This window comes from Pseudophryne corroboree, chromosome 1, assembly GCF_028390025.1.
Source record: "Pseudophryne corroboree isolate aPseCor3 chromosome 1, aPseCor3.hap2, whole genome shotgun sequence".
NCBI classification, from domain to species: Eukaryota; Metazoa; Chordata; class Amphibia; order Anura; family Myobatrachidae; genus Pseudophryne; species Pseudophryne corroboree.
In genome coordinates, this window is record NC_086444.1 from 886,380,245 (window position 1) to 886,403,744 (window position 23,500).

The window sequence follows — 23,500 nt, forward strand, 5'->3', positions numbered from 1 at the left end:
TCAGAGCCAGGATAACTCAGTCGGTAGAGCATCAGACTTTTAATCTGAGGGTCCAGGGTTCAAGTTCCGGTTCAGGCGAGTGTCTTTTAAACAATGGTGTTTTTGTTTGTGAAATGGACAATTTTGCAAAGTATAAAATTATCCATTCCTACAGGTAGCCATCTTTTAATTGTTGATGCTGATTATGTTCATTATTCAATGGGAAGGTGAATAGATTGGAAAGATTCTGTAGAATATTAAGAATGGACTTTATCACTCTTCAATAGGCACACATTATAGGCATCTAGTAATATAATCATCACAAAGTAGTATCGCTACATGTCAGTTCTAAAGACTTTATTTCATCAGGAACTCAAATCCATCCTTCTTTGATAGGCACACAGTGATTAAATTAGACAAATAATAAATCAAACCTCTTTGACAAAAATAATTGAATGTGATTATTGAAGTAAGGTGATACTTAACGAATCTAAGAATTTACATCTTAAACACAGAGGAAACTAAAATATATTTCATCAAGATACCCTACAAGCCAAGTCTTTCAGTTCATGATTGCAGTAACACATATATTTTTCCACATTTTTTGTAATTGCACATCAAATTGTCATGTTTTATATATTTCGAGCAGTTTCTAATATGGCAACTTCAGTGTTCAGAGAATGGATAGCTCAGTTGGTAGAGCATCAGACTTTTAATCTGAGGGTCCAGGGTTCAAGTCCCTATTCAAGCGAGTGTCTTTTAAACAATGGTGTTTTTGTTTGTGAAATTGACAATTTTGCAGAGTTTAAAATTATTCATCCCTGCAGGCAGCCATCTTTTAATTGTTGATGCTGATTAAGTTCATTATTCAATGGGAAGGTTAATAGATTGGAAAGATTCTGTAGAATATTAAGAATGGACTTTATCACTCTTCAATAGGCACACATTATTGGCATCTAGTAATATAGTCATCACAAAGTAGTATCGCTACATGTCAGTTCTAAAGACTTTATTTAATCAGGAACTCAAATCCATCCTTCTTTGATAGGCACACAGTGATTAAATTAGACAAGTAATAAATCAAACTTCTTTGACAAAAATAATTGAATGTGATTATTGAAGTAAGGTTATACTTAACGAATCTAAGGATTTACATCTTAAACACAGAGGAAACTAAAATATATTTCATCAAGAGACCCTACAAGCCAAGTCTTTCAGTTCATGATTGCAGTAACACATATATTTTTCCACATTTTTTGTAATTGCACAGCAAATTGTCATGTTTTATATATTTCGAGCAGTTTCTAATATGGCAACTTCAGTGCTCAGAGTCTGGATAGCTCAGTCGGTAGAGCTTCAGACTTTTAATCTGAGGGTCCAGGGTTCAAGTTCCTGTTCAGGCTAGTGTCTTTTAAACAATGGTGTTTTTGTTTGTGAAATGGACAATTTTGCAGAGTATAAAATTATCCATACCTACAGGTAGCCATCTTTTAATTGTTGATGCTGATTATGTTCATTATTCAATGGGAAAGTGAATAGATTGGAAAGATTCTGTAGAATATTAAGAATGGACTTTATCACTCTTCAATAGGCACACATTATTGGCATCTAGTAATATAATCATCACAAAGTAGTATCGCTACATGTCAGTTCTAAAGACTTTATTTCATCAGGAACTCAAATCCATCCTTCTTTGATAGGCACACAGTGATTAAATTAGACAAATAATAAATCAAACCTCTTTGACAAAAATAATTGAATGTGATTATTTAAGTAAGGTGATACTTAACGAATCTAAGGATTTACATCTTAAACACAGAGGAAACTAAAATATATTTCATCAAGATACCCTACAAGCCAAGTCTTTCAGTTCATGATTGCAGTAACACATATATTTTTCCACATTTTTTGTAATTGCACATCAAATTGTCATGTTTTATATATTTCGAGCAGTTTCCAATATGGCACCTTCAGTGTTCAGAGAATGGATAGCTCAGTCGGTAGAGCATCAGACTTTTAATCTGAGGGTCCAGGGTTCAAGTCCCTATTCAGGCGAGTGTCTTTTAAACAATGGTGTTTTTGTTTGTGAAATGGACAATTTTGCAGAGTTTAAAATTATCCATTCCTGCAGGCAGCCATCTTTTAATTGTTGATGCTGATTATGTTCATTATTCAATGGGAAGGTTAATAGATTGGAAAGATTCTGTAGAATATTAAGAATGGACTTTATCACTCTTCAATAGGCACACATTATTGGCATCTAGTAATATAATCATCACAAAGTAGTATCGCTACATGTTAGTTCTAAAGACTTTATTTCATCAGGAACTCAAATCCATCCTTCTTTGATAGGCACACAGTGATTAAATTAGACAAGTAATAAATCAAACCTCTTTGACAAAAATAATTGAATGTGATTATTGAAGTAAGGTGATACTTAACGAATCTAAGGATTTACATCTTAAACACAGAGGAAACTAAAATATATTTCATCAAGAGACCCTACAAGCCAAGTCTTTTAGTTCATGATAGCAGTAACACATATATTTTTCCACATTTTTTGTAATTGAACAGCAAATTGACATGTTTTATATATTTCGAGCAGTTTCCAATATGGCAATTTCAGTGCTTAGAGCCTGGATAGCTCAGTCGGTAGAGCATCAGACTTTTAATCTGAGGGTCCAGGGTTCAAGTCCCTGTTCAGGCGAGTGTGTTTTAAACAATGATGTTTTTGTTTGTGAAATGGACAATTTTGCAGAGTTTAAAATCATCCATTCCTGCAGGCAGCCATCTTTTAATTGTTGATGCTGATTATGTTCATTATTCAATGGGAAGGTGTATAGATTGGAGAGATTCTTTAGAATATTAAGAATGGACTTTATCACTCTTCAATAGGCACACATTATTGGCATCTAGTAATATAGTCATCACAAAGTAGTATCACTACATGTCAGTTCTAAAGACTTTGTTTCATCAGGAACTCAAATCCATCCTTCTTTGATAGGCACACAGTGATTAAATTAGACTAGTAATAAATCAATCCTCTTTGACAAAAATAATTGAATGTGATTATTGAAGTGAGGTGATACTTAAAGCATCTAAGGATTTACAACTTAAACACAGAGGAAACTAAAATATATTTCATCAAGAGACCCTACAAGCCAAGTCTTTCAGTTCATGATTGCAGTAACACATATATTTATCCACATTTTTTGTATTTGCACAGCAAATTGTCATGTTTTATATATTTCAAGCAGTTTCCAATATGGCAACTTCAGCACTCAGAGCCTGGATAGCTCAGTCAGTAGAGCATCAGACTTTTAATCTGAGGGTCCATGGTTCAAGTCCCTGTTCAGGCGAGTGTCTTTTAAACAATGGTGTTTTTGTTTGTGAAATGGACAATTTTGCAGAGTTTAAAATTATCCATTCCTGCAGGCAGCCATCTATTAATTGTTGATGCTGATTATGTTCATTATTCAATGGGAAGGTGAATAGATTGGAAAGATTCTGTAGAATATTAAGAATGGACTTTATCACTCTTCAATAGGCACACATTATTGGCATCTAGTAATATAATCATCACAAAGTAGTATCACTACATGTCAGTTCTAAAGACTTTGTTTCATCAGGAACTCAAATCCATCCTTCTTTGATAGGCACACAGTGATTAAATTAGACAAGTAATAAATCAAACCTCTTTGACAAAAATAATTGAATGTGATTATTGAAGTGAGGTGATACTTAAAGCATCTAAGGAGTTACAACTTAAACACAGAGGAAACTAAAATATATTTCATCAAGAGACCCTACAAGCCAAGTCTTTCAGTTCATGATTGCAGTAACACATATATTTTTACACATTTTTTGTAATTGCACAGCAAATTGTCATGTTTTATATATTTCGAGCAGTTTCCAATATGGCAACTTCAGTGCTCAGAGCCTGGATAGCTCAGTCGGTAGAGCATCAGACTTTTAATCTGAGGGTCCAGGGTTCAAGTCCCTGTTCAGGCGAGTGTCTATTAAACAATGTTGTTTTTGTTTGTGAAATGGACAATTTTGCAAAGTTTAAAATTATCCATTCCTGCAGGCAGCCATCTTTTAATTGTTGATGCTGATTATGTTCATTATTCAATGGGAAGGTGAATAGATTGGAAAGATTCTGTAGAATATTAAGAATGGACTTTATCACTCTTCAATAGGCACACATTATTGGCATCTAGTAATATAATCATCACAAAGTAGTATCGCTACATGTCAGTTCTAAAGACTTTATTTCATCAGGAACTCAAATCCATCCTTCTTTGATAGGCACACAGTGATTAAATTAGACAAGTAATAAATCAAACCTCTTTGACAAAAATAATTGAATGTGATTATTGAAGTAAGGTGATACTTAACGAATCTAAGGATTTACATCTTAAACACAGAGGAAACTAAAATATATTTCATCAAGAGACCCTATAAGCCAAGTCTTTCAGTTTATGATAGCTGTAACACATATATTTTTCCACATTTTTTGTAATTGCACAGCAGATTGTCATGTTTTATATATTTCGAGCAGTTTCCACTAAGGCAACTTCAGTGCTCAGAGCCTGGATAGCTCAGTCGGTAGAGCATCAGACTTTTAATCTGAGGGTCCAGGGTTCAAGTCCCTGTTCAGGCGAGTGTCTTCTAAACAATGGTGTTTTTGTTTGTGAAATGGACAATTTTGCAGAGTTTAAAATTATCCATTCCTGCAGGCAGCCATCTTTTAATTGTTGATGCTGATTATGTTCATTATTCAATGGGAAGGTGTATAGATTGGAGAGATTCTTTAGAATATTAAGAATGGACTTTATCACTCTTCAATAGGCACACATTATTGGCATCTAGTAATATAGTCATCACAAAGTAGTATCACTACATGTCAGTTCTAAAGACTTTGTTTCATCAGGAACTCAAATCCATCCTTCTTTGATAGGCACACAGTGATTAAATTAGACTAGTAATAAATCAATCCTCTTTGACAAAAATAATTGAATGTGATTATTGAAGTGAAGTGATACTTAAAGCATCTAAGGATTTACAACTTAATCACAGAGGAAACTAAAATATATTTCATCAAGAGACCCTACAAGCCAAGTCTTTCAGTTCATGATTGCAGTAACACATATATTTTTCCACATTTTTTGTAATTGCACAGCAAATTGTCATGTTTTAAATATTTCGAGCAGTTTCCAATATAGCAACATCAGTGTACAGAGAATGGATAGCTCAGTCGGTAGAGCATCAGACTTTTAATCTGAGGGTCCAGGGTTCAAGTCCCTAATCAGGAGAGTGTCTTTTAAACAATGGTGTTTTTGTTTGTGAAATGGACAATTTTGCAGAGTTTAAAATCATCCATTCCTGCAGGCAGCCATCTTTTAATTGTTGATGCTGATTATGTTCATTATTCAATGGGAAGGTGTATAGATTGGAGAGATTCTTTAGAATATTAAGAATGGACTTTATCACTCTTCAATAGGCACACATTATTGGCATCTAGTAATATAGTCATCACAAAGTAGTATCACTACATGTCAGTTCTAAAGACTTTGTTTCATCAGGAACTCAAATCCATCCTTCTTTGATAGGCACACAGTGATTAAATTAGACAAGTAATAAATCAAACCTCTTTGACAAAAATAATTGAATGTGATTATTGAAGTGAGGTGATACTTAAAGCATCTAAGGATTTACAACTTAAACACAGAGGAAACTAAAATATATTTCATCAAGAGACCCTATAAGCCAAGTCTTTCAGTTTATGATAGCTGTAACACATATATTTTTCCACATTTTTTGTAATTGCACAGCAAATTGTCATGTTTTATATATTTCGAGCAGTTTCCAATAAGGCAACTTCAGTGCTCAGAGCCTGGGTAGCTCAGTCGGTAGAGCATCAGACTTTTAATCTGAGGGTCCAGGGTTCAAGTCCCTGTTCAGGCGAGTGTCTTTTAAACAATGGTGTTTTTGTTTGTGAAATGGACAATTTTGCAGAGTTTAAAATTATCCATTCCTGCAGGCAGCCATCTTTTAATTGTTGATGCTGATTATGTTCATTATTCAATGGGAAGGTGTATAGATTGGAGAGATTCTTTAGAATATTAAGAATGGACTTTATCACTCTTCAATAGGCACACATTATTGGCATCTAGTAATATAGTCATCACAAAGTAGTATCACTACATGTCAGTTCTAAAGACTTTGTTTCATCAGGAACTCAAATCCATCCTTCTTTGATAGGCACACAGTGATTAAATTAGACTAGTAATAAATCAATCCTCTTTGACAAAAATAATTGAATGTGATTATTGAAGTGAAGTGATACTTAAAGCATCTAAGGATTTACAACTTAAACACAGAGGAAACTAAAATATATTTCATCAAGAGACCCTACAAGCCAAGTCTTTCAGTTCATGATTGCAGTAACACATATATTTTTCCACATTTTTTTTATTGCACAGCAAATTGTCATGTTTTAAATATTTCGAGCAGTTTCCAATATGGCAACATCAGTGTACAGAGAATGGATAGCTCAGTCGGTAGAGCATCAGACTTTTAATCTGAGGGTCCAGGGTTCAAGTCCCTAATCAGGAGAGTGTCTTTTAAACAATGGTGTTTTTGTTTGTGAAATGGACAATTTTGCAGAGTTTAAAATCATCCATTCCTGCAGGCAGCCATCTTTTAATTGTTGATGCTGATTATGTTCATTATTCAATGGGAAGGTGTATAGATTGGAGAGATTCTTTAGAATATTAAGAATGGACTTTATCACTCTTCAATAGGCACACATTATTGGCATCTAGTAATATAGTCATCACAAAGTAGTATCACTACATGTCAGTTCTAAAGACTTTGTTTCATCAGGAACTCAAATCCATCCTTCTTTGATAGGCACACAGTGATTAAATTAGACAAGTAATAAATCAAACCTCTTTGACAAAAATAATTGAATGTGATTATTGAAGTGAGGTGATACTTAAAGCATCTAAGGATTTACAACTTAAACACAGAGGAAACTAAAATATATTTCATCAAGAGACCCTACAAGCCAAGTCTTTCAGTTCATGATTGCAGTAACACATATATTTTTACACATTTTTTGTAATTGCACAGCAAATTGTCATGTTTTATATATTTCGAGCAGTTTCCAATATGGCAACTTCAGTGCTCAGAGCCTGGATAGCTCAGTCGGTAGAGCATCAGACTTTTAATCTGAGGGTCCAGGGTTCAAGTCCCTGTTCAGGCGAGTGTCTATTAAACAATGTTGTTTTTGTTTGTGAAATGGACAATTTTGCAAAGTTTAAAATTATCCATTCCTGCAGGCAGCCATCTTTTAATTGTTGATGCTGATTATGTTCATTATTCAATGGGAAGGTGAATAGATTGGAAAGATTCTGTAGAATATTAAGAATGGACTTTATCACTCTTCAATAGGCACACATTATTGGCATCTAGTAATATAATCATCACAAAGTAGTATCGCTACATGTCAGTTCTAAAGACTTTATTTCATCAGGAACTCAAATCCATCCTTCTTTGATAGGCACACAGTGATTAAATTAGACAAGTAATAAATCAAACCTCTTTGACAAAAATAATTGAATGTGATTATTGAAGTAAGGTGATACTTAACGAATCTAAGGATTTACATCTTAAACACAGAGGAAACTAAAATATATTTCATCAAGAGAACCTATTAGCCAAGTCTTTCAGTTTATGATAGCTGTAACACATATATTTTTCCACATTTTTTGTAATTGCACAGCAAATTGTCATGTTTTATATATTTCGAGCAGTTTCCAATATGGCAACTTCAGTGCTCAGAGCCTGGATAGCTCAGTCGGTAGAGCATCAGACTTTTAATCTGAGGGTCCAGGGTTCAAGTCCCTGTTCAGGCGAGTGTCTTCTAAACAATGGTGTTTTTGTTTGTGAAATGGACAATTTTGCAGAGTTTAAAATTATCCATTCCTGCAGGCAGCCATCTTTTAATTGTTGATGCTGATTATGTTCATTATTCAATGGGAAGGTGTATAGATTGGAGAGATTCTTTAGAATATTAAGAATGGACTTTATCACTCTTCAATAGGCACACATTATTGGCATCTAGTAATATAGTCATCACAAAGTAGTATCACTACATGTCAGTTCTAAAGACTTTGTTTCATCAGGAACTCAAATCCATCCTTCTTTGATAGGCACACAGTGATTAAATTAGACAAGTAATAAATCAAACCTCTTTGACAAAAATAATTGAATGTGATTATTGAAGTGAGGTGATACTTAAAGCATCTAAGGATTTACAACTTAAACACAGAGGAAACTAAAATATATTTCATCAAGAGACCCTACAAGCCAAGTCTTTCAGTTCATGATTGCAGTAACACATATATTTTTCCACATTTTTTGTAATTGCACAGCAAATTGTCATGTTTTAAATATTTCGAGCAGTTTCCAATATGGCAACATCAGTTTTCAGAGAATGGATAGCTCAGTCAGTAGAGCATCAGACTTTTAATCTCTGGGTCCAGGGTTCAAGTCCCTAATCAGGAGAGTGTCTTCTAAACAATAGTGTTTTTGTTTGTGAAATGGACAATTTTGCAGAGTTTAAAATCATCCATTCCTGCAGGCAGCCATCTTTTAATTGTTGATGCTGATTATGTTCATTATTCAATGGGAAGGTGTATAGATTGGAGAGATTATTTAGAATATTAAGAATGGACTTTATCACTCTTCAATAGGCACACATTATTGGCATCTAGTAATATAGTCATCACAAAGTAGTATCACTACATGTCAGTTCTAAAGACTTTGTTTCATCAGGAACTCAAATCCATCCTTCTTTGATAGGCACACAGTGATTAAATTAGACAAGTAATAAATCAAACCTCTTTGACAAAAATAATAGAATGTGATTATTGAAGTGAGGTGATACTTAAAGCATCTAAGGATTTACAACTTAAACACAGAGGAAACTAAAATATATTTCATCAAGAGACCCTACAAGCCAAGTCTTTCAGTTCATGATTGCAGTAACACATATATTTTTCCACATTTTTTGTAATTGCACAGCAAATTGTCATGTTTTATATATTTCGAGCAGTTTCCAATATGGCAACTTCAGCACTCAGAGCTTTGATAGCTCAGTCGGTAGAGCATCAGACTTTTAATCTGAGGGTCCAGGGTTCAAGTCCCTGTTCAGGTGGGTGTCTTTTAAACAATGGTGTTTTTGTTTGTGAAATGGACATTATTGCAGAGTTAAAAATTATCCATTCCTGCAGGCAGCCATCTTTTAATTGTTGATGCTGATTATGTTCATTATTCAATGGGAAGGTGAATAGATTGGAAAGATTCTGTAGAATATTAAGAATGGACTTTATCACTCTTCAATAGGCACACATTATTGGCATCTAGTAATATAATCATCACAAAGTAGTATCGCTACATGTCAGTTCTAAAGACTTTATTTCATCAGGAACTCAAATCCATCCTTCTTTGATAGGCACACAGTGATTAAATTAGACAAGTAATAAATCAAACCTCTTTGACAAAAATAATTGAATGTGATTATTGAAGTAAGGTGATACTTAACGAATCTAAGGATTTACATCTTAAACACAGAGGAAACTAAAATATATTTCATCAAGATACCCTACAAGCCAAGTCTTTAAGTTCATGATTGCAGTAACACATATATTTTTCCACATTTTTTGTAATTGCACAGCAAATTGTCATGTTTTATATATTTTGAGCAGTTTCTAATATGGCAAATTCAGTGCTCAGAGCCTGGATAGCTCAGTCGGTAGAGCTTCAGACTTTTAATCTGAGGGTCCAGGGTTCAAGTCCCTGTTCAGGCGAGTGTCTTTTAAACAATGGTGTTTTTGTTTGTGAAATGGACAATTTTGCAGAGTATAAAATTATCCATTCCTGCAGGCAGCCATCTTTTAATTGTTGATGCTGATTATGTTCATTATTCAATGGGAAGGTGAATAGATTGGAAAGATTCTGTAGAATATTAAGAATGGACTTTATCACTCTTCAATAAGCACACATTATTGGCATCTAGTAATATAATCATCACAAAGTAGTATCGCTACATGTCAGTTCTAAAGACTTTATTTCATCAGGAACTCAAATCCATCCTTCTTTGATAGGCACACAGTGATTAAATTAGACAAATAATAAATCAAACATCTTTGACAAAAATAATTGAATGTGATTATTGAAGTAAGGTGATACTTAACGAATCTAAGAATTTACATCTTAAACACAGAGGAAACTAAAATATATTTCATCAAGATACCCTACAAGCCAAGTCTTTCAGTTCATGATTGCAGTAACACATATATTTTTCCACATTTTTTGTAATTGCACATCAAATTGTCATGTTTTATATATTTCGAGCAGTTTCCAATATGGCAACTTCAGTGTTCAGAGAATGGATAGCTCAGTCGGTAGAGCATCAGACTTTTACTCTGAGGGTCCAGGGTTCAAGTCCCTGTTCAGGCGAGTGTCTTTTATACAATGGTGTTTTTGTTTGTGAAATGGACAATTTTGCAGAGTTTAAAATTATCCATTCCTGCAGGCAGCCATCTTTTAATTGTTGATGCTGATTATGTTCATTATTCGATGGGAAGGTTAATAGATTGGAAAGATTCTGTAGAATATTAAGAATGGACTTTATCACTCTTCAATAGGCACACATTATTGGCATCTAGTAATATAATCATCACAAAGTAGTATCGCTACATGTTAGTTCTAAAGACTTTATTTCATCAGGAACTCAAATCCATCCTTCTTTGATAGGCACACAGTGATTAAATTAGACAAGTAATAAATCAAACCTCTTTGACAAAATAATTGAATGTGATTATTGAAGTAAGGTGATACTTAACGAATCTAAGGATTTACATCTTAAACACAGAGGAAACTAAAATATATTTCATCAAGAGACCCTACAAGCCAAGTCTTTTAGTTCATGATAGCAGTAACACATATATTTTTCCAAATTTTTTTTAATTGAACAGCAAATTGTCATGTTTTATATATTTCGAGCAGTTTCCAATATGGCAATTTTAGCACTCAGAGCCTGGATAGCTCAGTCGGTAGAGCATCAGACTTTTAATCTGAGGGTCCAGGGTTCAAGTCCCTGTTCAGGCGAGTGTCTTTTAAACAATGGTTTTTTTGTTTGTGAAGTGGACAATTTTGCAGAGTTTAAAATCATCCATTCCTGCAGGCAGCCATCTTTTAATTGTTGATGCTGATTATGTTCATTATTCAATGGGAAGGTGTATAGATTGGAGAGATTCTTTAGAATATTAAGAATGGACTTTATCACTCTTCAATAGGCACACATTATTGGCATCTAGTAATATAGTCATCACAAAGTAGTATCACTACATGTCAGTTCTAAAGACTTTGTTTCATCAGGAACTCAAATCCATCCTTCTTTGATAGGCACACAGTGATTAAATTAGACAAGTAATAAATCAAACCTCTTTGACAAAAATAATTGAATGTGATTATTGAAGTGAGGTGATACTTAAAGCATCTAAGGATTTACAACTTAAACACAGAGGAAACTAAAATATATTTCATCAAGAGACCCTACAAGCCAAGTCTTTCAGTTCATGATTGCAGTAACACATATATTTTTCCACATTTTTTGTAATTGCACAGCAAATTGTCATGTTTTATATATTTCGAGCAGTTTCCAATATGGCAACTTCAGCACTCAGAGCCTGGATAGCTCAGTCGGTAGAGCGTCAGACTTTTAATCTGAGGGTCCAGGGTTCAAGTCCCTGTTCAGGTGAGTGTCTTTTAAACAATGGTCTTTTTGTTTGTGAAATGGACAATTTTGCAGAGTTTAAAATTATCCATTCCTGCAGGCAGCCATCTTTTAATTGTTGATGCTGATGTTCATTATTCAATGGGAAGGTGAAAAGATTGGAAAGATTCTGTAGAATATTAAGAATGGACTTTATCACTCTTCAATAGGCACAAATTGTTGGCATCTAGTAATATAATCATCACAAAGTAGTATCGCTACATGTTAGTTCTAAAGACTTTATTTCATCAGGAACTCAAATCCATCCTTCTTTGATAGGCACACAGTGGTTAAATTAGACAAGTAATAAATCAAACCTCTTTGACAAAAATAATTGAATGTGATTATTGAAGTAAGGTGATACTTAATGAATCTAAGGATTTACATCTTAAACACAGAGGAAACTAAAATATATTTCATCAAGAGACCCTACAAGCCAAGTCTTTCAGTTCATGATTGCAGTAACACATATATTTTTCCACATTTTTTGTAATTGCACAGCAAATTGTCATGTTTTATATATTTCGAGCAGTTTCCAATATGGCAATTTCAGCACTCAGAGCCTGGATAGCTCAGTCGGTAGAGCATCAGACTTTTAATCTGAGGGTCCAGGGTTCAAGTCCCTGTTCAGGCAAGTGTGTTTTAAACAATGATGTTTTTGTTTGTGAAATGGACAATTTTGCAGAGTTTAAAATCATCCATTCCTGCAGGCAGCCATCTTTTAATTGTTGATGCTGATTATGTTCATTATTCAATGGGAAGGTGTATAGATTGGAGAGATTCTTTAGAATATTAAGAATGGACTTTATCACTCTTCAATAGGCACACATTATTGGCATCTAGTAATATAGTCATCACAAAGTAGTATCACTACATGTCAGTTCTAAAGACTTTGTTTCATCAGGAACTCAAATCCATCCTTCTTTGATAGGCACACAGTGATTAAATTAGACAAGTAATAAATCAAACCTCTTTGACAAAAATAATAGAATGTGATTATTGAAGTGAGGTGATACTTAAAGCATCTAAGGATTTACAACTTAAACACAGAGGAAACTAAAATATATTTCATCAAGAGACCCTACAAGCCAAGTCTTTCAGTTCATGATTGCAGTAACACATATATTTTTCCACATTTTTTGTAATTGCACAGCAAATTGTCATGTTTTATATATTTCGAGCAGTTTCCAATATGGCAACTTCAGCACTCAGAGCTTTGATAGCTCAGTCGGTAGAGCATCAGACTTTTAATCTGAGGGTCCAGGGTTCAAGTCCCTGTTCAGGTGGGTGTCTTTTAAACAATGGTGTTTTTGTTTGTGAAATGGACATTATTGCAGAGTTAAAAATTATCCATTCCTGCAGGCAGCCATCTTTTAATTGTTGATGCTGATTATGTTCATTATTCAATGGGAAGGTGAATAGATTGGAAAGATTCTGTAGAATATTAAGAATGGACTTTATCACTCTTCAATAGGCACACATTATTGGCATCTAGTAATATAATCATCACAAAGTAGTATCGCTACATGTCAGTTCTAAAGACTTTATTTCATCAGGAACTCAAATCCATCCTTCTTTGATAGGCACACAGTGATTAAATTAGACAAGTAATAAATCAAACCTCTTTGACAAAAATAATTGAATGTGATTATTGAAGTAAGGTGATACTTAACGAATCTAAGGATTTACATCTTAAACACAGAGGAAACTAAAATATATTTCATCAAGATACCCTACAAGCCAAGTCTTTAAGTTCATGATTGCAGTAACACATATATTTTTCCACATTTTTTGTAATTGCACAGCAAATTGTCATGTTTTATATATTTTGAGCAGTTTCTAATATGGCAAATTCAGTGCTCAGAGCCTGGATAGCTCAGTCGGTAGAGCTTCAGACTTTTAATCTGAGGGTCCAGGGTTCAAGTCCCTGTTCAGGCGAGTGTCTTTTAAACAATGGTGTTTTTGTTTGTGAAATGGACAATTTTGCAGAGTATAAAATTATCCATTCCTGCAGGCAGCCATCTTTTAATTGTTGATGCTGATTATGTTCATTATTCAATGGGAAGGTGAATAGATTGGAAAGATTCTGTAGAATATTAAGAATGGACTTTATCACTCTTCAATAAGCACACATTATTGGCATCTAGTAATATAATCATCACAAAGTAGTATCGCTACATGTCAGTTCTAAAGACTTTATTTCATCAGGAACTCAAATCCATCCTTCTTTGATAGGCACACAGTGATTAAATTAGACAAATAATAAATCAAACATCTTTGACAAAAATAATTGAATGTGATTATTGAAGTAAGGTGATACTTAACGAATCTAAGAATTTACATCTTAAACACAGAGGAAACTAAAATATATTTCATCAAGATACCCTACAAGCCAAGTCTTTCAGTTCATGATTGCAGTAACACATATATTTTTCCACATTTTTTGTAATTGCACATCAAATTGTCATGTTTTATATATTTCGAGCAGTTTCCAATAAGGCAACTTCAGTGTTCAGAAAATGGATAGCTCAGTCGGTAGAGCATCAGACTTTTACTCTGAGGGTCCAGGGTTCAAGTCCCTGTTCAGGCGAGTGTCTTTTATACAATGGTGTTTTTGTTTGTGAAATGGACAATTTTGCAGAGTTTAAAATTATCCATTCCTGCAGGCAGCCATCTTTTAATTGTTGATGCTGATTATGTTCATTATTCGATGGGAAGGTTAATAGATTGGAAAGATTCTGTAGAATATTAAGAATGGACTTTATCACTCTTCAATAGGCACACATTATTGGCATCTAGTAATATAATCATCACAAAGTAGTATCGCTACATGTTAGTTCTAAAGACTTTATTTCATCAGGAACTCAAATCCATCCTTCTTTGATAGGCACACAGTGATTAAATTAGACAAGTAATAAATCAAACCTCTTTGACAAAATAATTGAATGTGATTATTGAAGTAAGGTGATACTTAACGAATCTAAGGATTTACATCTTAAACACAGAGGAAACTAAAATATATTTCATCAAGAGACCCTACAAGCCAAGTCTTTTAGTTCATGATAGCAGTAACACATATATTTTTCCAAATTTTTTGTAATTGAACAGCAAATTGTCATGTTTTATATATTTCGAGCAGTTTCCAATATGGCAATTTCAGCACTCAGAGCCTGGATAGCTCAGTCGGTAGAGCATCAGACTTTTAATCTGAGGGTCCAGGGTTCAAGTCCCTGTTCAGGCGAGTGTTTTTTAAACAATGGTTTTTTTGTTTGTGAAGTGGACAATTTTGCAGAGTTTAAAATCATCCATTCCTGCAGGCAGCCATCTTTTAATTGTTGATGCTGATTATGTTCATTATTCAATGGGAAGGTGTATAGATTGGAGAGAATCTTTAGAATATTAAGAATGGACTTTATCACTCTTCAATAGGCACACATTATTGGCATCTAGTAATATAGTCATCACAAAGTAGTATCACTACATGTCAGTTCTAAAGACTTTGTTTCATCAGGAACTCAAATCCATCCTTCTTTGATAGGCACACAGTGATTAAATTAGACAAGTAATAAATCAAACCTCTTTGACAAAAATAATTGAATGTGATTATTGAAGTGAGGTGATACTTAAAGCATCTAAGGATTTACAACTTAAACACAGAGGAAACTAAAATATATTTCATCAAGAGACCCTACAAGCCAAGTCTTTCAGTTCATGATTGCAGTAACACATATATTTTTCCACATTTTTTGTAATTGCACAGCAAATTGTCATGTTTTATATATTTCGAGCAGTTTCCAATATGGCAACTTCAGCACTCAGAGCCTGGATAGCTCAGTCGGTAGAGCGTCAGACTTTTAATCTGAGGGTCCAGGGTTCAAGTCCCTGTTCAGGTGAGTGTCTTTTAAACAATGGTCTTTTTGTTAGTGAAATGGACAATTTTGCAGAGTTTAAAATTATCCATTCCTGCAGGCAGCCATCTTTTAATTGTTGATGCTTATGTTCATTATTCAATGGGAAGGTGAAAAGATTGGAAAGATTCTGTAGAATATTAAGAATGGACTTTATCACTCTTCAATAGGCACAAATTGTTGGCATCTAGTAATATAATCATCACAAAGTAGTATCGCTACATGTTAGTTCTAAAGACTTTATTTCATCAGGAACTCAAATCCATCCTTCTTTGATAGGCACACAGTGGTTAAATTAGACAAGTAATAAATCAAACCTCTTTGACAAAAATAATTGAATGTGATTATTGAAGTAAGGTGATACTTAATGAATCTAAGGATTTACATCTTAAACACAGAGGAAACTAAAATATATTTCATCAAGAGACCCTACAAGCCAAGTCTTTCAGTTCATGATTGCAGTAACACATATATTTTTCCACATTTTTTGTAATTGCACAGCAAATTGTCATGTTTTATATATTTCGAGCAGTTTCCAATATGGCAACTTCAGCACTCAGAGCCAGGATAACTCAGACGGTAGAGCATCAGACTTTTAATCTGAGGGTCCAGGGTTCAAGTCCCTGTTCAGGCGAGTGTCTTTTAAACAATGGTGTTTTTGTTTGTGAAATGGACAATTTTGCAGAGTTTAAAATTATCCATTCCTGCAGGCAGCCATCTTTTAATTGTTGATGCTGATTATGTTCATTATTCAATGGGAAGGTGTATAGATTGGAAAGATTCTGTAGAATATTAAGAATGGACTTTATCACTCTTCAATATGCACACATTATTGGCATCTAGTAATATAATCATCACAAAGTAGTATCGCTACATGTCAGTTCTAAAGACTTTATTTAATCAGGAACTCAAATCCATCCTTCTTTGATAGGCACACAGTGATTAAATTAGACAAGTAATAAATCAAACTTCTTTGACAAAAATAATTGAATGTGATTATTGAAGTAAGGTGATACTTAACGAATCTAAGGATTTACATCTTAAACACAGAGGAAACTAAAATATATTTCATCAAGATACCCTACAAGCCAAGTCTTTAAGTTCATGATTGCAGTAACACATATATTTTTCCACATTTTTTGTAATTGCACAGCAAATTGTCATGTTTTATATATTTCGAGCAGTTTCTAATATGGCAACTTCAGTGCTCAGAGCCTGGATAGCTCAGTCGGTAGAGCTTCAGACTTTTAATCTGAGAGTCCAGGGTTCAAGTCCCTGTTCAGGTGAGTGTCTTTTAAACAATGGTGTTTTTGTTTGTGAAATGGACAATTTTGCAGAGTATAAAATTATCCATTCCTGCAGGCAGCCATCTTTTAATTGTTGATGCTGATTATGTTCATTAATCAATGGGAAGGTGAATAGATTGGAAAGATTCTGTAGAATATTAAGAATGGACTTTATCACTCTTCAATAGGCACACATTATTGGCATCTAGTAATATAATCATCACAAAGTAGTATCGCTACATGTCAGTTCTAAAGACTTTATTTCATCAGGAACTCAAATCCATCCTTCTTTGATAGGCACACAGTGATTAAATTAGACAAATAATAAATCAAACCTCTTTGACAAAATAATTGAATGTGATTATTGAAGTAAGGTGATACTTAACGAATCTAAGGATTTACATCTTAAACACAGAGGAAACTAAAATATATTTCATCAAGAGACCCTACAAGCCAAGTCTTTTAGTTCATGATAGCAGTAACACATATATTTTTCCACATTTTTTGTAATTGCACAGCAAATTATCATGTTTTATATATTTCGAGCAGTTTCTAATATGGCAAATTCAGTGCTCAGAGCCTGGATAGCTCCGTCGGTAGAGCTTCAGACTTTTAATCTGAGGGTCCAGGGTTCAAGTCCCTGTTCAGGTGAGTGTCTTTTAAACAATGGTGTTTTTGTTTGTGAAATGGACAATTTTGCAGAGTATAAAATTATCCATTCCTGCAGGCAGCCATCTTTTAATTGTTGATGCTGATTATGTTCATTATTCAATGGGAAGGTGAATAGATTGGAAAGATTCTGTAGAATATTAAGAATGGACTTTATCACTCTTCAATAGGCACACATTATTGGCATCTAGTAATATAATCATCACAAAGTAGTATCGCTACATGTCAGTTCTAAAGACTTTATTTCATCAGGAACTCAATCCATCCTTCTTTGATAGGCACACAGTGATTAAATTAGACAAGTAATAAATCAAACTTCTTTGACAAAAATAATTGAATGTGATTATTGAAGTAAGGTGATATTTAATGAATCTAAGGATTTACATCTTAAACACAGAGGAAACTAAAATATATTTCATCAAGAGACCCTACAAGCCAAGTCTTTCAGTTCATGATTGCAGTAACACATATATTTTTCCACATTTTTTGTAATTGCACAGCAAATTGTCATGTTTTATATATTTCGAGCAGTTTCCAATATGGCAACTTCAGCACTCAGAGCCAGGATAACTCAGACGGTAGAGCATCAGACTTTTAATCTGAGGGTCCAGGGTTCAAGTCCCTGTTCAGGCGAGTGTCTTTTAAACAATGGTGTTTTTGTTTGTGAAATGGACAATTTTGCAGAGTTTAAAATTATCCATTCCTGCAGGCAGCCATCTTTTAATTGTTGATGCTGATTATGTTCATTATTCAATGGGAAGGTGTATAGATTGGAAAGATTCTGTAGAATATTAAGAATGGACTTTATCACTCTTCAATAGGCACACATTATTGGCATCTAGTAATATAATCATCACAAAGTAGTATCGCTACATGTCAGTTCTAAAGACTTTATTTAATCAGGAACTCAAATCCATCCTTCTTTGATAGGCACACAGTGATTAAATTAGACAAGTAATAAATCAAACTTCTTTGACAAAAATAATTGAATGTGATTATTGAAGTAAGGTTATACTTAACGAATCTAAGGATTTACATCTTAAACACAGAGGAAACTAAAATATATTTCATCAAGATACCCTACAAGCCAAGTCTTTCAGTTCATGATTGCAGTAACACATATATTTTTCCACATTTTTTGTAATTGCACAGCAAATTGTCATGTTTTATATATTTCGAGCAGTTTCTAATATGGCAATTTCAGTGCTCAGAGCCTGGATAGCTCAGTCGGTAGAGCTTCAGACTTTTGATCTGAGGGTCCAGGGTTCAAGTTCCTGTTCAGGCTAGTGTCTTTTAAACAATGGTGTTTTTGTTTGTGAAATGGACAATTTTGCAGAATATAAAATTATCCATACCTACAGGTAGCCATCTTTTAATTGTTGATGCTGATTATGTTCATTATTCAATGGGAAAGTGAATAGATTGGAAAGATTCTGTAAAATATTAAGAATGGACTTTATCACTCTTCAATAGGCACACATTATTGGCATCTAGTAATATAATCATCACAAAGTAGTATCGCTACATGTCAGTTCTAAAGACTTTATTTCATCAGGAACTCAAATCCATCCTTCTTTGATAGGCACACAGTGATTAAATTAGACAAATAATAAATCAAACCTCTTTGACAAAAATAATTGAATGTGATTATTTAAGTAAGGTGATACTTAACGAATCTAAGAATTTACATCTTAAACACAGAGGAAACTAAAATATATTTCATCAAGATACCCTACAAGCCAAGTCTTTCAGTTCATGATTGCAGTAACACATATATTTTTCCACATTTTTTGTAATTGCACATCAAATTGTCATGTTTTATATATTTCGAGCAGTTTCCAATATGGCACCTTCAGTGTTCAGAGAATGGATAGCTCAGTCGGTAGAGCATCAGACTTTTAATCTGAGGGTCCAGGGTTCAAGTCCCTATTCAGGCGAGTGTCTTTTAAACAATGGTGTTTTTGTTTGTGAAATGGACAATTTTGCAGAGTTTAAAATTATCCATTCCTGCAGGCAGCCATCTTTTAATTGTTGATGCTGATTATGTTCATTATTCAATGGGAAGGTTAATAGATTGGAAAGATTCTGTAGAATATTAAGAATGGACTTTATCACTCTTCAATAGGCACACATTATTGGCATCTAGTAATATAATCATCACAAAGTAGTATCGCTACATGTTAGTTCTAAAGACTTTATTTCATCAGGAACTCAAATCCATCCTTCTTTGATAGGCACACAGTGATTAAATTAGACAAGTAATAAATCAAACCTCTTTGACAAAAATAATTGAATGTGATTATTGAAGTAAGGTGATACTTAACGAATCTAAGGATTTACATCTTAAACACAGAGGAAACTAAAATATATTTCATCAAGAGACCCTACAAGCCAAGTCTTTTAGTTCATGATAGCAGTAACACATATATTTTTCCACATTTTTTGTAATTGAACAGCAAATTGACATGTTTTATATATTTCGAGCAGTTTCCAATATGGCAATTTCAGTGCTTAGAGCCTGGATAGCTCAGTCGGTAAAGCATCAGACTTTTAATCTGAGGGTCCAGGGTTCAAGTCCCTGTTCAGGCGAGTGTGTTTTAAACAATGATGTTTTTGTTTGTGAAATGGACAATTTTGCAGAGTTTAAAATCATCCATTCCTGCAGGCAGCCATCTTTTAATTGTTGATGCTGATTATGTTCATTATTCAATGGGAAGGTGTATAGATTGGAGAGATTCTTTAGAATATTAAGAATGGACTTTATCACTCTTCAATAGGCACACATTATTGGCATCTAGTAATATAGTCATCACAAAGTAGTATCACTGCATGTCAGTTCTAAAGACTTTGTTTCATCAGGAACTCAAATCCATCCTTCTTTGATAGGCACACAGTGATTAAATTAGACTAGTAATAAATCATTCCTCTTTGACAAAAATAATTGAATGTGATTATTGAAGTGAGGTGATACTTAAAGCATCTAAGGATTTACAACTTAAACACAGAGGAAACTAAAATATATTTCATCAAGAGACCCTACAAGCCAAGTCTTTCAGTTCATGATTGCAGTAACACATATATTTATCCACATTTTTTGTATTTGCACAGCAAATTGTCATGTTTTATATATTTCAAGCAGTTTCCAATATGGCAACTTCAGCACTCAGAGCCTGGATAGCTCAGTCAGTAGAGCATCAGACTTTTAATCTGAGGGTCCAGGGTTCAAGTCCCTGTTGAGGCGAGTGTCTTTTAAACAATGGTGTTTTTGTTTGTGAAATGGACAATTTTGCAGAGTTTAAAATTATCCATTCCTGCAGGCAGCCATCTATTAATTGTTGATGCTGATTATGTTCATTATTCAATGGGAAGGTGAATAGATTGGAAAGATTCTGTAGAATATTAAGAATGGACTTTATCACTCTTCAATAGGCACACATTATTGGCATCTAGTAATATAATCATCACAAAGTAGTATCACTACATGTCAGTTCTAAAGACTTTGTTTCATCAGGAACTCAAATCCATCCTTCTTTGATAGGCACACAGTGATTAAATTAGACAAGTAATAAATCAAACCTCTTTGACAAAAATAATTGAATGTGATTATTGAAGTGAGGTGATACTTAAAGCATCTAAGGAGTTACAACTTAAACACAGAGGAAACTAAAATATATTTCATCAAGAGACCCTACAAGCCAAGTCTTTCAGTTCATGATTGCAGTAACACATATATTTTTACACATTTTTTGTAATTGCACAGCAAATTGTCATGTTTTATATATTTCGAGCAGTTTCCAATATGGCAACTTCAGTGCTCAGATCCTGGATAGCTCAGTCGGTAGAGCATCAGACTTTTAATCTGAGGGTCCAGGGTTCAAGTCCCTGTTCAGGCGAGTGTCTATTAAACAATGTTGTTTTTGTTTGTGAAATGGACAATTTTGCAAAGTTTAAAATTATCCATTCCTGCAGGCAGCCATCTTTTAATTGTTGATGCTGATTATGTTCATTATTCAATGGGAAGGTGAATAGATTGGAAAGATTCTGTAGAATATTAAGAATGGACTTTATCACTCTTCATTAGGCACACATTATTGGCATCTAGTAATATAATCATCACAAAGTAGTATCGCTACATGTCAGTTCTAAAGACTTTATTTAATCAGGAACTCAAATCCATCCTTCTTTGATAGGCACACAGTGATTAAATTAGACAAGTAATAAATCAAACCTCTTTGACAAAAATAATTGAATGTGATTATTGAAGTAAGGTGATACTTAACGAATCTAAGGATTTACATCTTAAACACAGAGGAAACTAAATTATATTTCATCAAGAGAACCTATAAGCCAAGTCTTTCAGTTTATGATAGCTGTAACACATATATTTTTCCACATTTTTTGTAATTGCACAGCAAATTGTCATGTTTTATATATTTCGAGCAGTTTCCAATATGGCAACTTCAGTGCTCAGAGCCTGGATAGCTCAGTCGGTAGAGCATCAGACTTTTAATCTGAGGGTCCAGGGTTCAAGTCCCTGTTCAGGCGAGTGTCTTCTAAACAATGGTGTTTTTGTTTGTGAAATGGACAATTTTGCAGAGTTTAAAATTATCCATTCCTGCAGGCAGCCATCTTTTAATTGTTGATGCTGATTTTGTTCATTATTCAATGGGAAGGTATATAGATTGGAGAGATTCTTTAGAATATTAGGAATGGACTTTATCACTCTTCAATAGGCACACATTATTGGCATCTAGTAATATAGTCATCACAAAGTAGTATCACTACATGTCAGTTCTAAAGACTTTGTTTCATCAGGAACTCAAATCCATCCTTCTTTGATAGGCACACAGTGATTAAATTAGACAAGTAATAAATCAAACCTCTTTGACAAAAATAATTGAATGTGATTATTGAAGTGAGGTGATACTTAAAGCATCTAAGGATTTACAACTTAAACACAGAGGAAACTAAAATATATTTCATCAAGAGACCCTACAAGCCAAGTCTTTCAGTTCATGATTGCAGTAACACATATATTTTTCCACATTTTTTGTAATTGCACAGCAAATTGTCATGTTTTAAATATTTCGAGCAGTTTCCAATATGGCAACATCAGTTTTCAGAGAATGGATAGCTCAGTCAGTAGAGCATCAGACTTTTAATCTGAGGGTCCAGGGTTCAAGTCCCTAATCAGGAGAGTGTCTTCTAAACAATGGTGTTTTTGTTTGTGAAATGGACAATTTTGCAGAGTTTAAAATCATCCATTCCTGCAGGCAGCCATCTTTTAATTGTTGATGCTGATTATGTTCATTATTCAATGGGAAGGTGTATAGATTGGAGAGATTCTTTAGAATATTAAGAATGGACTTTATCACTCTTCAATAGGCACACATTATTGGCATCTAGTAATATAGTCATCACAAAGTAGTATCACTACATGTCAGTTCTAAAGACTTTGTTTCATCAGGAACTCAAATCCATCCTTCTTTGATAGGCACACAGTGATTAAATTAGACAAGTAATAAATCAAACCTCTTTGACAAAAATAATAGAATGTGATTATTGAAGTGAGGTGATACTTAAAGCATCTAAGGATTTACAACTTAAACACAGAGGAAACTAAAATATATTTCATCAAGAGACCCTACAAGCCAAGTCTTTCAGTTCATGATTGCAGTAACACATATATTTTTCCACATTTTTTGTAATTGCACAGCAAATTGTCATGTTTTATATATTTCGAGCAGTTTCCAATATGGCAACTTCAGCACTCAGAGCTTTGATAGCTCAGTCGGTAGAGCATCAGACTT

At 33.8% G+C, this 23,500-nt stretch overlaps 21 non-coding genes across 21 annotated transcripts; all 21 read left to right on the plus strand.

Moving 5' to 3' along the window:
* Positions 1-1,309: 1,309 nt before the first annotated feature.
* TRNAK-UUU (transfer RNA lysine (anticodon UUU)) lies at positions 1,310-1,382 on the plus strand. The gene has a single exon. It is a non-coding gene; the product is annotated as a tRNA-Lys (tRNA).
* A 1,231-nt stretch (positions 1,383-2,613) lies between these two features.
* On the plus strand, positions 2,614-2,686 carry TRNAK-UUU (transfer RNA lysine (anticodon UUU)). Its single transcript has one exon. It is a non-coding gene; the product is annotated as a tRNA-Lys (tRNA).
* Positions 2,687-3,917: 1,231 nt separating this feature from the next.
* TRNAK-UUU (transfer RNA lysine (anticodon UUU)) lies at positions 3,918-3,990 on the plus strand. The gene has a single exon. It is a non-coding gene; the product is annotated as a tRNA-Lys (tRNA).
* A 579-nt stretch (positions 3,991-4,569) lies between these two features.
* TRNAK-UUU (transfer RNA lysine (anticodon UUU)) lies at positions 4,570-4,642 on the plus strand. The gene has a single exon. It is a non-coding gene; the product is annotated as a tRNA-Lys (tRNA).
* Positions 4,643-5,873: 1,231 nt separating this feature from the next.
* TRNAK-UUU (transfer RNA lysine (anticodon UUU)) lies at positions 5,874-5,946 on the plus strand. Its single transcript has one exon. It is a non-coding gene; the product is annotated as a tRNA-Lys (tRNA).
* A 1,230-nt stretch (positions 5,947-7,176) lies between these two features.
* TRNAK-UUU (transfer RNA lysine (anticodon UUU)) lies at positions 7,177-7,249 on the plus strand. Its single transcript has one exon. It is a non-coding gene; the product is annotated as a tRNA-Lys (tRNA).
* Positions 7,250-7,828: 579 nt separating this feature from the next.
* TRNAK-UUU (transfer RNA lysine (anticodon UUU)) lies at positions 7,829-7,901 on the plus strand. Its single transcript has one exon. It is a non-coding gene; the product is annotated as a tRNA-Lys (tRNA).
* A 1,883-nt stretch (positions 7,902-9,784) lies between these two features.
* Positions 9,785-9,857, plus strand: TRNAK-UUU (transfer RNA lysine (anticodon UUU)). Its single transcript has one exon. It is a non-coding gene; the product is annotated as a tRNA-Lys (tRNA).
* A 1,230-nt stretch (positions 9,858-11,087) lies between these two features.
* On the plus strand, positions 11,088-11,160 carry TRNAK-UUU (transfer RNA lysine (anticodon UUU)). The gene has a single exon. It is a non-coding gene; the product is annotated as a tRNA-Lys (tRNA).
* Positions 11,161-11,739: 579 nt separating this feature from the next.
* TRNAK-UUU (transfer RNA lysine (anticodon UUU)) lies at positions 11,740-11,812 on the plus strand. The gene has a single exon. It is a non-coding gene; the product is annotated as a tRNA-Lys (tRNA).
* A 576-nt stretch (positions 11,813-12,388) lies between these two features.
* Positions 12,389-12,461, plus strand: TRNAK-UUU (transfer RNA lysine (anticodon UUU)). Its single transcript has one exon. It is a non-coding gene; the product is annotated as a tRNA-Lys (tRNA).
* Positions 12,462-13,692: 1,231 nt separating this feature from the next.
* Positions 13,693-13,765, plus strand: TRNAK-UUU (transfer RNA lysine (anticodon UUU)). Its single transcript has one exon. It is a non-coding gene; the product is annotated as a tRNA-Lys (tRNA).
* Positions 13,766-14,995: 1,230 nt separating this feature from the next.
* TRNAK-UUU (transfer RNA lysine (anticodon UUU)) lies at positions 14,996-15,068 on the plus strand. The gene has a single exon. It is a non-coding gene; the product is annotated as a tRNA-Lys (tRNA).
* A 579-nt stretch (positions 15,069-15,647) lies between these two features.
* TRNAK-UUU (transfer RNA lysine (anticodon UUU)) lies at positions 15,648-15,720 on the plus strand. Its single transcript has one exon. It is a non-coding gene; the product is annotated as a tRNA-Lys (tRNA).
* Positions 15,721-16,948: 1,228 nt separating this feature from the next.
* TRNAK-UUU (transfer RNA lysine (anticodon UUU)) lies at positions 16,949-17,021 on the plus strand. Its single transcript has one exon. It is a non-coding gene; the product is annotated as a tRNA-Lys (tRNA).
* A 578-nt stretch (positions 17,022-17,599) lies between these two features.
* Positions 17,600-17,672, plus strand: TRNAK-UUU (transfer RNA lysine (anticodon UUU)). Its single transcript has one exon. It is a non-coding gene; the product is annotated as a tRNA-Lys (tRNA).
* Positions 17,673-18,902: 1,230 nt separating this feature from the next.
* Positions 18,903-18,975, plus strand: TRNAK-UUU (transfer RNA lysine (anticodon UUU)). The gene has a single exon. It is a non-coding gene; the product is annotated as a tRNA-Lys (tRNA).
* A 1,231-nt stretch (positions 18,976-20,206) lies between these two features.
* Positions 20,207-20,279, plus strand: TRNAK-UUU (transfer RNA lysine (anticodon UUU)). The gene has a single exon. It is a non-coding gene; the product is annotated as a tRNA-Lys (tRNA).
* Positions 20,280-20,858: 579 nt separating this feature from the next.
* On the plus strand, positions 20,859-20,931 carry TRNAK-UUU (transfer RNA lysine (anticodon UUU)). The gene has a single exon. It is a non-coding gene; the product is annotated as a tRNA-Lys (tRNA).
* Positions 20,932-21,510: 579 nt separating this feature from the next.
* Positions 21,511-21,583, plus strand: TRNAK-UUU (transfer RNA lysine (anticodon UUU)). The gene has a single exon. It is a non-coding gene; the product is annotated as a tRNA-Lys (tRNA).
* A 579-nt stretch (positions 21,584-22,162) lies between these two features.
* Positions 22,163-22,235, plus strand: TRNAK-UUU (transfer RNA lysine (anticodon UUU)). The gene has a single exon. It is a non-coding gene; the product is annotated as a tRNA-Lys (tRNA).
* The last annotated feature ends 1,265 nt before the right edge of the window (positions 22,236-23,500 follow it).